The sequence below is a fragment of the Juglans regia genome, chromosome 7, assembly GCF_001411555.2.
Source record: "Juglans regia cultivar Chandler chromosome 7, Walnut 2.0, whole genome shotgun sequence".
In the NCBI taxonomy this organism is placed as follows: Eukaryota; Viridiplantae; Streptophyta; class Magnoliopsida; order Fagales; family Juglandaceae; genus Juglans; species Juglans regia.
The window spans coordinates 15,390,473-15,404,586 of record NC_049907.1 but is presented as its reverse complement, the minus strand read 5'-3'; the positions used below and the strand labels follow the sequence as shown (position 1 = coordinate 15,404,586).

At 35.6% G+C, this 14,114-nt stretch overlaps 1 long non-coding RNA gene and 1 pseudogene across 1 annotated transcript; one reads left to right on the top strand and one right to left on the bottom strand.

Moving 5' to 3' along the window:
- Positions 1 to 2,303: 2,303 nt before the first annotated feature.
- The window catches only part of LOC109004271, a 12,065-nt pseudogene continuing 254 nt past the window's right edge, over positions 2,304 to 14,114 (top strand).
- On the bottom strand, positions 3,233 to 5,486 carry LOC109004272. Its single transcript, XR_001998247.2, has 3 exons — positions 5,134 to 5,486; positions 4,931 to 5,017; positions 3,233 to 3,535 (listed from the first exon to the last, which is right to left on the bottom strand). It is a non-coding gene; the product is annotated as an uncharacterized LOC109004272 (long non-coding RNA).

Genomic DNA, 14,114 nt, shown 5'->3' with positions numbered 1-14,114 from the left:
CATGCACAAAGATCAAGTCTGAAAGGTCTAGTGGTGGCAAGTTCGGTGATATTTTTAATTTAATTCAAAATGCATGGAGAAACTGAAAGGAAAACAAGGATTCCTATTCGGATTGATAGGAAGTCAATTAATTTGATAAAATTCTAAGGAAATATCTTTTATCAAATCTGAATATGTTCAATATAATGAATTAAGCAAGAAATCACATCATATTTCTCGTTTACTTCCACGTTAGGAAAGAATTAACCTAAATGAATGGATAACTTAGGGGTGGATACAAGATTAGTGTTGTCTAGAATTGTGGTAAAAAATAAATCGTTTATAGTAGTACTTTTAATTGTAAAGGCTTACTATAAAGTTTTATAATAAAAAAGTTGTTTAGTTTTTGGCAAACATGCATGTATTTAAAGTGTTTATAGAGTTAGTTACGGTAGTTTTTTTTTTTAAATGTACACAGTAATTGAGCTTTTCAATAAAAGTTTCAAATTGGTGTTTTTTAAAGAAGTAGACTTTGAGGTTTTTTTTAGGTGCATAAAACATTTTCTATAAATTTAACAAACATATATTAAAAAAAGAAGAAGCTTTTAAGCTATTAAATGATAAGAGTTTAAACATTGATGACACTTTTTAAGTTAAAAGATGTCGAGACTTTTGAATTATAAAAGGAGAAAAATTATATACATACACAAATATAGTTCCTAGTTTAGAGGCCGAGATTTTTTTTTTTTTTTAAATGAAAACCGTAATCATTCATTGATCAGAAAAACTTACATTCATGATCAGATAAATTCTAGAATGTCATCATAATAAACATGATATCATAAATCAAAATAATGCATTTAGAGCTCCACCAGTACACTATTTCCTTTTGTGACTGGTCCAGTCTTCACTATTGCTAATTCTTTCTACATACAAACTTTTAACAAATAATACTATCTACCTAAACAGAGACTCATCAACCTCACACTTCATAGAAAAAGATGATTCTACAGACAAACATCTAAGAGACAATTTTTTTTTAAAAAAAATTAAATTAAATTAACAATAAGGAAACCAAAAAAAAAAAAAGTAAGATATATGCGAAAAATAACGTATTACAGTTTGGATCAACTCAGGTAAACTTTGGAATCTTTGACGGCCCCTGAAGGCACCACACTTGTATCTCTTCAGCCACATCTGAAAGTTTTAATGGTGGTGAGTCCGGTGATCTGGGTGAGTGATCTTTTTAATTTAATTCAAAATGAATGGAGAAAGTGAAAGGAAAACAAAGATTCATGTTCCGATTGATAGGAAGTCAATTAATTTGATAAAGTCTAAGGAAAGATCTTTTATCAAATCTGAATGGAAATTCTATACACCACACTACCATCCTACTTTCATCCCATTAAGTAAGATGTGACACATTTATCACAATTGAATGATGATTGCTTCTTTATAATTCAATTGTGATAAATGTGTCACATCTTACTTAATATGATGAAAGTAGAATAAGAGTGTAGTGTATAGTATTATTCAATCTGAATATGTTCAATATAATGAATTAAGCAAGAAATCACATCATATTTCTCGTTTACTTTCCACGTGTAGGGAAAAAATAATCTAACTGAATGGATAACTTAGGGGTCAAGATATATAATATAAGCAATTTGAGGGAGTAATCCGAGTTTGAGATTATATTACCACAACATCATTGTATAGGAAATTGATAAGAAAAGCTCTCTTTAGAAGCATCGTTTTTACACACCCAACATAAGACTTCTGATGTGGAAGTTTTTCACATCAATATGTTAAAAAATGGTTGATGTTTTAATTTTTTAAAGTTATAATAAGTCCCACATGAATAAGTAATCATGTGTTAAAACATCAAATAATCGACTTGTATGTTGTAAAATTTAATTGATAAACATAATTCTTTTTACAAGATTTTATACAATCATGTTTTAAATTAATGATAATTTATAAAGTATCGTCATCTTACAAAATCACTTTTTAAGATTGTGTTAGGATAATGAGATGATATTAGATATTTTGTGAATAATAATGAAAAAATATTGATAAAATATTAAATCATAGTGAATAATAATAAAAAATAGTGAAAACTAAGTAAAAGATAATGACAACATAATAAATAGTAGTAGAGTATTTTCATAATACTCTAGTATCCTAAGTGTATATACGTTTAGAACAAAGTATCTCATAATGCATGGTGTATGCATGGTGTATGAGTTTGGTAAGAGCTTCTTCTATATAAAGAGAGATCAGAGCCTCTTGACTTCTCACTCTATAATTATTCACATCACAAAATCAGTACTCGGCCTTCTTCTGCAACTTCAAGGCCTTTGCATTCTCTTGCCTGTTTTCTTCAATTCCTTTTGCCTGACCTCTCAGGCCAGCTCTTCGTTTCCTTCCTCTTCCTTATACCTTGTTAATTTCCGGAAACTTGTTCACAGGTAACCCCATCTCTCTCTCTCTCTCTCTATATATATATATATATATGTGTAATACCTTGATATTGTTGCTCTAATGGTGGTTAACGACACTAACTACAGACACAGTACCCAAGCCATTCTTTCAGATCTAAGGAAAGTGATAATTATCAGGAGGAAGAATGTGGAGGCTGAAGATAGCAGAAGGTGGGAATGACCCATACATCTACAGTACAAACAACTTTGTGGGAAGGCAGATATGGGAGTTTGATCCAGAGGCTGGTACCCAGGAAGAGCGAGATGAGGTCGAAAAGGCTCGACAAAATTTCTACAAGAATCGATATCAGGTCAAGCCTAGCGGCGATCTCCTCTGGCGAATGCAGGTACGTACGCTACTATTCATTCCTCTTCATCTTTCACTATCTACAACTTAATATTGCATGCGTTAAAGTTAGCGATCACGAAGAACTACTCCATGGCCTGCACTGGTTGAATGCAGAACGATGCATTTAAAATAGAATAATGAAATATATATAAAATCTTGACGATTTTTATAAAAAAGTGATTCCATGTAAAAATTTATTTATTTATTTTTATAGAAAAGAACCAGATAAAAAAATATATATGAATATATTAAAAATAACTTCTTTAGTCATGAAGTAAAAAATAAAATAAAATACATGAACAGTCAAAATAAGTGGACAAAGTTACGTTGCAAACTAACATTTTTCATTCTAAAATTGTAACGCCCCAAACCCGGATGGCTTGGAGAATTACAACATGTCACTTAAAAACATGTTTCCCAATACAACTAAAATAAATCTCCAAAACTTTATAATCAAAGCTCAATCTCATATATTCTAAATAAACACTTCGAAAAATCCACAAGGTCGTTATCGCAACAAAAATAAACTTAGGGGCTCAAAATCTCCCAGTAGTCATAACCAACCAAATTGATAATTTCATAAGTCTTACTAAACCCAAGATATAATTAAATCTAAAGACTTCAAATCTAAAGGACATCAGCATTCCTTCTTTTAACATCCTCTTCTCAGCTTAATCATGCTCACCATTCTAATCCAGGTCCTCAGTTGGACTCTCCACATCATCTGAAAATATTATGAAGATAAGGAGTGAGTTATCAATAACTCAGTAAGCAGATGACATATGCTAGCGTGCAAACATGAACATTTACAAAGTATAGCATGCAGAAAAAAAATATTTTCTAGAGTTATCATGCAAAACAGAACATGTTTTCAAAAGTAACAGAGTGATGATTTTAAGACAAGTAAAACCCGTAGTACTTTGGCATAACATAACCTGAGTATCATCATCACATCAAAAGAAAGCATCTTACAGAACAGAGACCATATTTCACCCATGTGGTAGGGTTGTGCTATCCCCGGTGGCCAAACTGGACAGAGACAGAGATGAAATATTTCCCTTATTCTTTTCGGAGTCCCGAGTGTGCACATAGGAAAGACCACAATAAAACCACTTTGTTTCCAAAGTGGGTGCACTCAGAGACAGAAAAGTTGGTACCAACCCAAACAGAGTAGAGCAGAGCATAACAGAGTAGAGCAAAGACAAAATCAGATACAAAATCAGTACACCATGCCAAAGGTTTTCAGATGCCATATCAAAACAAAACAGAGTACCAAAACAAAACAAGATCATTCTCACTTACTAAAAAATAAAAGTCGGAGCATCTTCTAAATCAATGCACAATTTTTCAGATTCTCAATATTGCTCTTTTTCAGATTTCAGAGACAATATGACAAAACTTAACTCATGTTTACACAATGCATGTCAGAAAATATTTTCTTTTTTCCATACAGATCTCATGAGTAATGCAAATAAGCGACCGAGATTGGTTTTTTTTTTTCCAAGTTCTCATTTCATTACAAAATATGCAAAGTTTTTAGAAAAGTCAACCTCAGTCTTAATAACTCGTATAAAACCTAACATAAGAACCCCGCTTATCTGACTCCTGCAACACATTATCTATGCCTTAAATATGATCTCTATCAGTCTCGTCACCTATGCATAAAAATAATATATATAAACTAAGTATTAAAAACCAACACAATTTCAATCTAAAAATTTAAGACCCAATTTCTAAACTATATTTCAGCAAATTTAATCCAACTCAAACAATCAAATAACAATTTGGACAGCCCACACTTCAACCCAAAATACCATATACTAACTTCAATATTGTCCTATACACCCACCAAAACCTGTCAACTCAAATAATCAATAAATCACAGTCATTTCAGCAGCTCATAACTCCAAGCAACCACCAACAATTTAACTAAAACAACATTACAAATTGAGCGTTTCTCTCCTTTCACAACTCCACAAAAGAAAAATCCCAACACTTCTAAATGTTAATAGGCACCCAAACAAGACTCACATCTATATATTTCTAAAACACCAATCCAACAAATCAAATATTATTCTACAAGAGAGAAAAAAAATACCCAACGAAGTGAAACACTTACGGTTGAAGACTCAACGTTTATGAGAAACCGAGTAGAATGACGTACTCACTGCACTACGACAAACACAAGACGCACGGGAAAGAAAATCTGCCAAAACCATGGACTGTACTTTGAAAAAACAAATTTCTATGCAATAACCATTTCGAGTAAGAGGAAGAGAGATGTGAAATCTTAAAGAGGAAAAGAGAAAAGAAGGGATTTACCCACTGGAGAAGCTCTCGGCAACCAAGACTGAAATTTTGTTCCACCCAAAACTGCAGCTCCAACAAATATTGAGCAAAAGAGGGACGCGAGAGACAGAGACGCACTAATCTGCAGCAATAGAGGGATGCGAGAGAGAGAAGCACAGTGATTTGCAGCAGTGGAGGGATGCGACAGAGTGAGAAACCTATTTTGAGGGAAAAACCAAAAGTGAGGAAAAAGAAAATTGAGAAAATGCTAGGGCATACATTCGGACTCACGAACAGACCCAACGAAAAGGAAGAGATGAAATCGGGAAGGGAAGTGGGTAATGTGTGAGAGTGAGACACGGGAGAAACCAGAAAACTGAAAGAGAAAAAAGAGGGAGAAAGAGTCGGGAATGCTGAGGAAGAAGGCAACACTTACCCAAAACGGCGCCGTTTCAATGCTCTCCAAGAAAAGGCTGGGCCTTGCTCACGGTCCGGGCCTCACATACACTGGGCCTTACAAAAATATCTAACCTTAATTATTTTTAGAACTGCTCTAGTCACTACTGCATCCGTTGTCTTAAGAGAATAATAGAGTAATCACTATCAATTTGACTGCTGCCGCTCAAGAAGGGGGGAGGGCCGCTACCGAAGGCCACTGAAATTGGGCTAGATCAGGTTGTCGGAATCTAGTTGGTGGCTAGGCAGTTTTATTCTTCATGGGTGATTAAAAAACTCAAAAGAAAAAAGCAGAAACGTGATTTGAGCGACTTGACTTGGGTGGGCCATGAAGTGATCATGGCATCATTTGCAAATGTTGTTTTGGCCATTTGGTTTATAAGGAAATCATGAACGTCTATTTGTTTGTTTTAGTAGTTGATGATATTTGTCTGACTTGACTTGTGGGTACAAAGTATGACATAGTCCTTTTTCTTTGTGAAAACGATTGCAGTTTCTCAGAGAGAGAAACTTCCAACAAACAATCCCCCAAGAAAAGGTAGAGGATGGAGAGGAAATCACATATGAAAAGGCCACAACCGCATTGAGGAGGGCTGTCCATTTCTACTCGGCCTTGCAGGCTAGTGATGGCCATTGGCCTGCTGAAAATGCCGGCCCATTGTATTTTCTTCCCCCCTTGGTGAGCCAGACACTCATCTCCATTGTCACGACTCTTTTTTATTTATTTATCACTGTGATAATCACTTTATGAAGCAGACAATGATATTAGGCATATCTGATAATGTCTGTTGTTTTCAATCCAAAAAACTGCAGATAATGTGTGTGTACATTACAGGGCATCTTAATACAGTGTTCCCTGCTGAGCATCAGAAGGAAATCCTTCGATACATATACTGTCATCAGGTATATACATATTCTATAAAGCTTTACATATCAGGATTCGCTGTTTCTACAGGATTTTCTTTTTTTCTCTCCCTGTTTTGTACTTTCTTTTCTGTCTCAAAGTTTAAATTAAGTCTGATGCAAATATATGTATAATGTAGAATGAAGATGGTGGATGGGGATTCCACATAGAAGGCCACTGTACCATGTTTTGCACCACTCTCAGCTACATTTGTATGCGTATACTCGGGGAAGGACCCGACGGTGGTCAGGACAATGCTTGTGCAAGAGCCCGGAAGTGGATCCTTGATCATGGTGGTGTTACTCACATTCCTTCTTGGGGAAAGACATGGCTTTCGGTATGTTCGAGTGGATTGGAAGCAACCATGTTAACATGTTAAATCATATTCTAACAGTGTTGAGGATACTTAGCCTTAGTCTACGGCTTATCATATGCTTACCATATGTGACACATTTGACTCTTAATTCTAGGCTTAATTCTAGGAATATTTCATTGTATCAATTTCCTCCTACTTGCCATATATTTTGTAATTAGTCTTTATGATTATTTGATTTGTATATTGTAAATGGTTATAAATAGAATATACTTACCACTTTGCAAGTGTGGTGGTTTTCATCAAACACTCTCAAACAGGATAGATATATATCGACCACAGGTCCATACATGTTGCTTGTTTTTATTATCATTTCATGTGTGTAGATACTTGGTGCGTTCGAGTGGATTGGAAGCAACCCGATGCCGCCGGAGTTTTGGATCCTTCCTTCATTTCTCCCGATGCACCCAGGTCTGTACATGTCTGGTTACTACAGAAGATGTTTCTGAAGCATCTATTGCTACAGAAGATGTTTTACTTTCTTCTCTTCACAATATATAAAACTTTTGCCTAATTCAACATTTCTGTTTTACTCCTAAATGCAGCAAAAATGTGGTGCTACTGCCGAATGGTGTACATGCCAATGTCATATCTATATGGGAAACGGTTCGTAGGCCCAATCACACCTCTCATTCTTCAATTGAGGGAGGAGCTCTACAATGAGCCTTACAATGAGATTAACTGGAGGAGTGTGCGTCATCTATGTGCAAAGGTATGTTTTACATTTATGGAAAATTATTAGGTACTCCAGGAGTATGGATGTTGTGGTACTCTCATCCAATCAAAGGTTGACATGCCATTAAAATTGTAACGCTCCAATGGAACGCCCAAACTACATGATTTATATTCTAAAAGGACTAGTCAATTATACAATAGAAACCCCATTGGAACCTTATAAAGAGCAATAACTTCTTATTCCCAAGCAATGTGGGATCTCATACACCACCTACCCTTATCCATATTATATGGGGTATGTAACGCCCCGTTCCCGGAGGTCCGGAGAGTTAGCTCTTAATACTTAAGATTAACTTAAATAACACAACTATAAACTCCAGAAAATCCCATAAAATATTAATCCACTTAATCAAACCAAAAATCTAAGTTCCTCCATGGCGACAATAAAGAAATCCCCAATAACATAAATTAGAAATTCTCCAAAAACTCGGAAACATCCTCAACTCATCAGATCAAATATCCTGAAAAAAATAAATCAGTTTACTAACTATGACTCTCAAATAAGCATTTGTACCCTCAGGCACTTATTCCACTACGATAATCACACCTTGCTAAACTTTCTACTCTTGTTCTCCAGCTGAACCATCAAAATTATCTGAAAAATATATGGAGATAAGGGATGAGTTATCAACAACTCAGTAGGCAGAGAACATATACCAGTGTATAAATATGAGCATTTACAGAAATCAGAATGCAGAACAAAATATTTTCATTTTCAGAGTGCGGAAGCAGAACATGTTATCAAAATATCAGAGCGAAGATTTAGAAATAATTTCATTCAAAATATTCTTTGGCATAGCATAAATGATCATCATCATCATCAAAACATCATATCAGAACAGAGGCCATGTATAAAACCCCTGGTAGGGTTGTGCATCTGCGGATAACCAAGCAGAACATGAAACACTCTGTCACCAAGGTGTGCACTCAAACAAAAACCACTACTCTAACCCGTGGTAGGGCCGTATCCACTATTATTACCCGTGATTGGGCCGTATCCACTATTATTACCCTTGGTTGGGCCGTATCCACTATTGTAACCCGTGGTTGGGCCGTATCCACTATTATTACCTGTGGCAGGGCCGTAACTGAACAAAACGAAAACAAAATCAAATTCAGAATCAGAGAGTCATGCCAAAAGTTTTCAGAAATCACATCTTATCCAAACAGAGTACTGAACAAAATCATATCACAACATAATTTATACACAAAATTTAATATTCGCTCTCTTTTTCAAAGTTCAGAAACAGAATGTCAAAAAAATAAGCTCATGTCTACTCCAGTCATGACAGAAAATACGTTCTTCTTAAACAGAATCTCATGAGTAATGCAGAATAAATATCTGAGGTTGTTTTCAAATTTCTTTTCATAGCAGAACATGCACATTTTCCAAAAAGGACCTCAGTTCATTTTATTTAATGCAAAGTCTAGCATAGGAACCCCGCTTACCTGAACTTCTTAACTTTTCAGAATTTTCCTCAAAATGTCAAACAATTAACAATTGTCACTTATTAAATAATCAAGTAATTCCCGTAAATTTCCAATCAACCACTTATTTCGATATTTAATCCTAAACTTCTAAAATAACATATTTAATTCTTCAAAACCTAAAATTTCATAACCTTTAAATATATCATGTTTTTCTAAAATCGTCAATGTCCATTTGATAACTTCGACTAAAAACATTTAAAAATCTAACTTATTTATTAAAGAAAACAACTTATGAAGTTTAATACTGGATAATATAATTATCCCAAAATATTTTAAAATAAACCATAACTTTTTTTAAATAGACTAAATCATATCTAAAATGTAAAAAATAACATTACACCAATAATGTTTACTTTTAAAATAAAATTTTACTTAATAACATGTTAAAATAATTTTCTGTAATCATAATTAAATTAACAGTGTACTAATACATAATAAAAGTATAAAAGCCCATTTATATAACATGTAGTAAATGGGTATTACGGTAATTTCAATTAATCTCTTATTTCTATATTGAAAATAGTATGTAAAACCAAGTTTACGTAAATTCTTTGAGAAAAATACTGAATGAGTCTACGGTGCAACAATTGGCGACTCATCGAGAAGAGAACGAGCGACGCAATGGCAGTGCTGGGCGGAGGTCGAAGGTGGTCCATGCGGCGGCAGAGCACTGAGATTGAGAGAGAGAGTAACACGGTGAGGTAGACGGAGAGTGAGGGAGAGACGGAGAAAGAGAGAACGAAGGCTCATAGTGATGCAACGAGACGTGCGACAATCTGGAGTTGGGCGTCGACCAGGGCAGCTTCCAATCACGGGTGGCTGGGGCATCGGCGTCGCTTGTAGCTGAGGCAACAGGTGGGGTGATGGCTTACGGGAGGTGAGTTGGTTGAGCCATGACTGCTCTATTTCGGTTGTCAAAAACAGGGGAATTCCATGGTTTGCAACTGAGACTGCGGGTGGCATTGGGCGGAGGCTTCGTGTGGCTGGGCACGGTGGCTTATGGTTCCACAAAGGGCTGGGCAGAGGCCCGAGGCTTCTGTCATGCAGGGGAAACTCGCACGGGGTGGTTTCCGTTTGGTTGAGCGCATACGGGAGTGGGCTTTTGTGATGGTGAGGTCGTATAACAAGCTGCGAACGTGGTCTAACGCCGTGGGTGTGGAGGTGAAGAGACAACGACAGTATTGCCTGGAGGTTGTGGAGGGTGGCAGCTTGTGGTGGATGATGGTTTGCGGATGGAGCTGCTTCTGTGCGTGCGTGGGTGGAGATTGCCGTGGTAGTTTAGCAGCTATTCTTGGTAAACTAACAAGCAGGTACGTATCTATATATATATATATTGGCGATAACAAAAAAAAAAAAAAAAACCCTAGAGAAATGAGGGAGACGTGTGTGGGAGTGAAAGCAGAGTCGTGTGTGTGCATGCATGGAGTGGACGGAAAGGCTAAAACGTGCGGAAAGAGAAAAAAAATAACGTGTGAAGAAACTAAACTAAAATAAAATAAAATGAACTAAAAATAAACAAATAAAAATAAAATAAAATTTGAGCAAGATTGGGTCAGGGTGTTACAGAGTATCACAATCTACCCCCCTTATATTCCCGACGTCCTCGTCGTGCCTGTCCATTGTAGGTGGCATGGCTCAAGTCCCACATTTCTGATTGGGATAGACTCTTATACCATCTGTAAAGTCCCAATGGAAAGCCTAAACTACATGATCTATACTCCAAAAGGACTAGTCAATTATATAATTGGAGCCCCATTAGAACCTTATAAAGAGCAAGAACTTCTTCTTCCCAAGCAATGTGAGATTCCATACACCATCTACCCTTATCCATATTATATGGTATCACAAAAATTGCTTATGTAAGTACTACTTTTTAATGACATGTTATTTAGTGAAACCGGGCTGGAACCAAGACCTGATTAGCACGGATTAAACTCGAGCAGTAATCTTGATTGAAACCGGTTTTCAAAAATCTAGAACCTAGGTTCCAGGTTGTGTTTGATTTTTTTTTATTACTAAATCAAAGCCTACATGTTATAAATATTTTTTCTTGAAAAAAATATTGATGCAGTATTCAAACTCTATTTGTTTAATTTTTTAAATCAAAGCCAACATTTTCCTTGACCACCAATAAAAAGCCATGTGAAAAAAAAAGAAACCATAAAATGTATGACTCATTGGACATAATATGCATTTTAGTTTTTAGTTTATGTTCATTTAATTGCTAGAAAGGAAAATTAAAAAATAAAAAAAAGTCAAAACATTCAAATTGAAGGGAAAAAAAAAAAATTCGGGTACCAGCCCGGATTTATTCTGGGCCGGTAAAAAATTCCAGCCCAAATGAACAGGCCTACTCAAGAGGGGCAGAGCTCTTGTTTCGAAAGTTTTACGTGCTATAGATACTTTTGAAAATACTTCCGAACACATTCTTTAATCAAAGCTATATTATTACAGGAGGATACCTACTATCCCCATCCTTGGGTACAAGATCTGCTTTGGGATAGTCTATACCTGTTCACTGAGCCCCTTCTCACTCGTTGGCCCCTTAACAAGCTGGTTAGAGACAGGGCTCTTCAAGTAACAATGAAGCACATTCATTATGAAGATGAGAACAGTCGATACATTACTATTGGATGTGTGGAAAAGGTAATGTGATTATACAATCAAGAACAAACAATGGAGAGCATCTATCTATTTAGGCTATACATATGACACTACTCCTAATGTAATTTACACTGAACAGGTGTTATGTATGCTTGCTTGTTGGGATGAAGATCCTAATGGGGATTATTTCAAGAAGCATCTCGCCAGGATCCCAGATTACATATGGGTTGCTGAAGATGGAATCAAGATGCAGGTTACTGCAAATTCCCTTACCGAAATCTCCTTCCAGAGTTAGTTGTATAAACATTAAAACTGAGCATAACCCAATCTCTGGTCCTCTAGCTTTAAGTTTGTAATGGCCGAGGGTCCTTGAATGAAAAAAAAAATCATTGCTGATTTTGATATCTGCCGTTTGTATGTAGAGTTTTGGTAGTCAAGAGTGGGATACTGGTTTTGCCGTTCAATCTTTGCTTGCAAGTAATCTTACTGATGAGATTGGACCAACACTTGCCAGAGGGCATGACTTCATAAAGAAATCTCAGGTTTTACTTTCTATTTTGAAAGCATATCTCCACCATAGTAGTCAAACATACAATTTTCTTCTAAAAAGAATAAATACTAATTATTAAATTTCCACTTAAAATTGTAAAGGTCCATGACAATCCTTCTGGAGAATTCAAAAGCATGTTTCGTCACATTTCTAAAGGATCATGGACTTTCTCTGATCAAGATCATGGATGGCAAGTTTCTGATTGCACTGCAGAAGGTTTGAAGGTAATTCTTTCAAAACTATTTTGCTACTTTATTAAAAATATTTACAATTTTACGTAATTACCCTTCATTTTAAATAGAGTTGTAAAATAATTGTTGACTAATTATAAGTTTATCGTTTTCCTTGTTGAAATGTTCATATGAAGTTAAGTAATTTTTTTATTTTTTTTATTATTATTATTTTTTTAAGAAGAGACGAAGATGACCTGTCCATGAGTTACCCCTCCCAATTTTATTAAAATATGAAGTTGAGTATTGCATTTAGTCTGTTCCTCATGAAATTCTCTTCTGCATCACAGTGCTGCCTTCTTTTCTCAATGATGCCACCAGAAATTGTTGGTGAGAAAATGGAACCTGAGTTATTCTATGATGCTGTAAATGTTATACTCTCTCTGCAGGTGAGGATTAACATCCACTGGTGATGTGAATAATCGAAATTTATAGGCTTTAGAAAGTTCAACTTATTTGAAGTTTCTTTCTCAAATATTTCACTGTGTTCGTATAAATAGCTCTATTCTATGGCTAAATGCAGAGTGAAAATGGTGGTTCATCAGCTTGGGAGCCAGCTGGAGCCCAAGAGTGGTTGGAAGTAAGTAAAATATTCCTTCGGAAATACTTTAGAACTTATCTAGAGCCGATAAATCCACCCTTATTAATTTCTGCTTTTTCCTCAGCTGCTTAATCCACAGAATTCTTCGCCGACATTGTCATTGAACATGAGTATGTTGAGTGCACTGCCTCAGCAATCCAGGCTTTAGTTTTGTTTAAGAAGTTGTACCCTGGACACAGGAAGAGAGAGATTGATAATTACATAAAAAATGCTGTTCGGTTCCTTGAAAACATACAAATGCCTGATGGTTCTTGGTATGCTCCTAGACTGGTTCATTAGATATGTTTCAAACGTTTATCTGTTCTTATGTAAATCTTTTAGAGAGATCAATGACATGATTAAGCGTTTCCTTAGGTATGGAAATTGGGGAGTTTGCTTCGCATATGGTTCATGGTTTGCACTTGGAGGGTTGGCTGCAGCGGGCAAGACTTTTAGCAACTGTCCAGCTATGCGCAAAGGTGTTGATTTTCTACTCAAAGCACAAAGAGATAATGGAGGTTGGGGAGAGAGCTATCTATCATGCCCAAACAAGGTAAAATTTTGAACACTTCTTAATCTAATCTCTTTAAAATTCCCATGCTGGGTAGATTTATTTGAACAAGACTAAAAGATAAACTACTCTTCTTGATTTCATAGGAATATGTTCCTCTGCAAGGAAACCGATCAAATTTGGTACATACTGCATGGGCCATGATGGGTCTTATTCATGCTGGACAGGTTAGTTTATGGTTTACAAATTTAGCGTTATACCTCTCATATGACTTTTTGACATATTGTGATCTAAAATTTGTGTTTGCAATAGGCTGAGAGAGACCCAACACCCCTTCACCGCGCAGCAAAGCTGATAATCAATTCTCAAATGGAAGATGGCGATTTTCCTCAACAGGTATCTCTCTTTGGCATTGCTTTAAATAAGAAAAAGAAAAAGAAAAAGAAAAAAAATACTTCTAAATAAAAATGAAAATATATATGAGAATGGAATTCCTTTTTGCACTACAAAATATAGTTTAGCAAGATCATAAACTTTACACTCAGCATATATGCACAAGGCCACACAACTGTCTCAAACT